Source organism: Crocodylus porosus, unplaced genomic scaffold (assembly GCF_001723895.1).
Source record: "Crocodylus porosus isolate Cpor-Errol unplaced genomic scaffold, CroPor_comp1, whole genome shotgun sequence".
Classification (NCBI taxonomy): Eukaryota; Metazoa; Chordata; order Crocodylia; family Crocodylidae; genus Crocodylus; species Crocodylus porosus.
In genome coordinates, this window is record NW_017728949.1 from 34,666,664 (window position 1) to 34,670,242 (window position 3,579).

General features: G+C 43.4%; 1 protein-coding gene across 1 annotated transcript in view; it reads right to left on the reverse strand.

Annotated features, from left to right (window-relative positions):
• NUP35 (nucleoporin 35) overlaps positions 1-3,579 on the reverse strand; it is a 15,466-nt gene that overhangs the window by 6,668 nt on the left and 5,219 nt on the right. The gene's annotated exons all lie outside the window — the stretch shown is intronic.

Consider the following 3,579-nt stretch of genomic DNA (forward strand, 5'->3'; position numbering starts at 1 on the left):
TGAACACATTCAAGAGTAAATTGGATGCTTATCTTGCTGAGATCCTATGACCCCAGCTGACTTCCTGCCCTTCAGGCAGGGGGCTGGATTCGATGATCTCCCAAGGTCCCTTCCAGCCCTGATGTCTATGAAATCTATGATGTCTATGAAATCTAAATCTAATAATTTCTCACAGATCAAAGGACTAAAAACATTGGAATACTTTTAAAGTGTAGTAAGAGTTATCAATTAATAATACAACTAGCATGCATTTTGCAAAATCTGAAGCCCTGAAAGATACATTAATAGCTTCCTATTTCATAAAATGGTTTGAAGTTTCAGAATGTAATTCTTACAACAGAGATCGTGTTTATCGGTTCCATACAATATCAAGTACAAAACTGAATAAAGTGATCCTGCTCTCTTCAGCAGCACTACAATATAACCTTTCTAGTTGATATGTTTTATCTCGTGATAAAAAGCCAGCTCTTTAAGTAATTAAAGTGTAGAACTCATTGCCACAAGACGTTGTGGAAACTGACTGTTCAGCTAGATTCAAAAAGAAATTGAACAAATTCTTAAAAAGGGGCATCAGTAGCTACTGAGCATAGGAGTCAGGAGTACAACTTTTGAATCAGAACTTGCAACCTGCAGAATTTAAGGTTGAGCAATGGAGAAACAACAGAAAAAACCCTGGCATGCTGTTCACTCTCCCTTTCAGCATCTACTCTCTGCCACTGTGATACAGGATACTAGGCAAGATAGTCCTATGGTCTGATCCAGTAAATAGTAGTTCTTACATTCTCTAAATTGGCCTTGCCTAAAGAACTGAATGACAGGTTCCAAAAAAAGTTTCAAAAGAAATTCTGTTTCACATGTCATTATTCATGAGTCTAATGAATGAAATAACTCTAGAAGTTATCTGAAAAAGGACTTTTTATATATGGGGAGTCGGAAGAAAAGCAAGGATAACAATGGACCCCTGCTAAACCAAACAGGACAACTGACAACTGACAGCCAGGAAAAAGCCAACCTGCTTAATGGGTACTTTGCGTTGGTTTTTCACCAGCCCAAAGGGACTGCTTAACATGATGTGGGAAGGCCAGAGTGAGGGTGAATTTATACCCAGCATCGGTGTAGACCTTGTAAAGGAACACCTTGAGAGGCTGGACACCTTCAAGTCACCTGGCCCTGACAGCTTGCACCCCAGAGTACTTAAGGTGCTGGCAGGCATCATAGCCTTTAAAGTCTGTATTAACCATGTGGACACTGGTGTCAGAAGTGAACTGGCCAAGTTTGCCGATGACACCAAACTTTGGGGTACAGCATCCACAAGTGAAGATAGACTGGTGATCCAGGCTGACCTTAATAGGCTTAAGAAGTGGGCAGATAAAAACCTGATGACATTCAATATGCAAGGTACTCCACGTTGGGGGGAAAAAAACTTGCATCATGCTTATAGGCTTGGCAGTGCTACACTCATTAGCACCATGGCCAAAAGGGACTTGGGGGTCATGATTGACCACAAGATGAACATAAGCTACCAATGCAATGTCACAGCTGGTACAGCAAACAAAACTTTGGCTTGCATCCATAGATGCTTCTCAAGCAAATCTCAGGATGTCATCCTCCTGCTGTACTTGACCTTGGTGAGACCACAGGTGGAGTACTGCATTCAATTTTGGGGTCCACAATTCAAGAAGAATGTGGAGAAGCTTGACAGAATCCAGAGGAGCACCATGCACATGGTAAGAGGGCATGAGAACAGATCTTACGAAGAGAGGCTGAGAGCCATGTGGAAAAGCAGAGGCGCAGTTCAGTGTGGAAAAGCAGAGGCGCAGGGGAGATCTGGTGGCTACCTATAAGTATATAAGGGGTGCGCATCAGGATCTGGGGGAGTGCCTGTTCACCAGAGTGCCTCAAGGGACGACAAGGTCCAGAGGTCATAAACTCCTCCAAGACTGTTTTAGGCTGGACATAAGGAAAAACTTATTTACTATCCAAGCCCCCAGGGCCTTGAATAGACTCCCTCCAGAGGTGGTGCAAGCACCTAGTCTGCACAGTTTTAAGCAACATTTGGACGCTTATCTTGCTGGGATCTTTTGGCCCTAGCTGACTTCCTGCCCCAGGGGCAGGGGGCTGGACTCGATCTTCTGAGGTCCAGATCTTCCAGCCCTAATGTCTATGAAATCGATGAAGTTACGTGCTATTATTACAGTGTGCTACAACCAACACCCCCAAAATTATAATAGTGTTTGTTTCACACTTATCAATTTTAAAAACTATACAAAGCTAAAGAGAAAACTGAGTTAAGCTCAGAACCGCCCCAAGTCCCAACCCTGCCCCAAGTCCCCAGCAATGAGGGTGAGAGGCATTCAATAACAAAATATAATTTAAATAACCTTTCACAAACTAGTTATCTACACTCAATCTGGGAAGTGTAGAGATTCACTACTAAATTAAACTCTGGTTTCAGTTAAGTTCTGCAACTAGCCTACAGATTTACCACTTACTGGTCTTCTTGAGGTTAAAGGTGTTGATCCGAGCCCAGGACTAGATATTTCATCATATATACTTCTAACAGGTGGAGCACCACTTTTATCTTTGTGTGTAGGAACTACTGGCTGTGGAGGAGATCCACCTACAGTATAAAGGAATAAGGAGAAAACCTGTTAAATTTCTTCTATTCCATTTGTCTAATTTTAATACTATAAAAATCCAGTTAGGTATCCCTTTCATTTAAAAATTATTAATCTGACCTATTTGACCAGCGAGATTATTATATTATTAAACCTTTTTGCAAGAGCAGTTTACATTATAATCAGACTGCTCAAGAATCTTCTGCCAGTTTTCAGCACACTTGTTTGAAAACTTAGATGACATTCACTGGGTGATATTTAACTCTGTCTTCATATTTTGCCATGTTAGACACTATTTCAACACAAGGATATCAGAATCCAGTCTAAAATTAGACAGGGCTTGTTTGCTTATGAAGTGGCAGGTGGCTCTGCTTTTTGGCATTTACATTTATACAAAGCAAAACATTAAAAGATATTGCATAGCAATAACCAAGGGAATAAATCTAGATTAGGGGTGCACCAATAAAGATTTTCTTGGCCGATACCAAGTCGATTATTCACCACACATATAGGGCAGCACTGATCCAATAACTGATTTACAGAAATGCAGCCAGGCAGTGCAGTGGGACGGATGGCTCATCCAGGGGATCAGCATCCTGGCACTTAAAAATGGCAGTGGGGGGCACTTGAACTGAAGCTCTTCAACTGAGCTTTAGTTCAAGCACCACTGGCACCATTTTTAAGCACAGGGACGCTTCTAACCAGAGCCAAGAGCAGATGTGGGCTGGGGGCTCTCCTCCCTGTTGCCTTCACCCCAAGAGCCACACACCAGCCACGCATCCCCTGCCTTCCCCGCAGTGGGAAGCACAACCACACCTCCTGGATGAGCCACCCATGGCTCTGTTCCGTTCCCCAGCCCAGCCCAGGGTCCCATTCACCGCCATGACTAGGCAGCATCCCAGCCCCTGCCCCACTCCCTCCCTCACTATGGGGGCCTTGATCTGCCCTCCCACCTCACCCC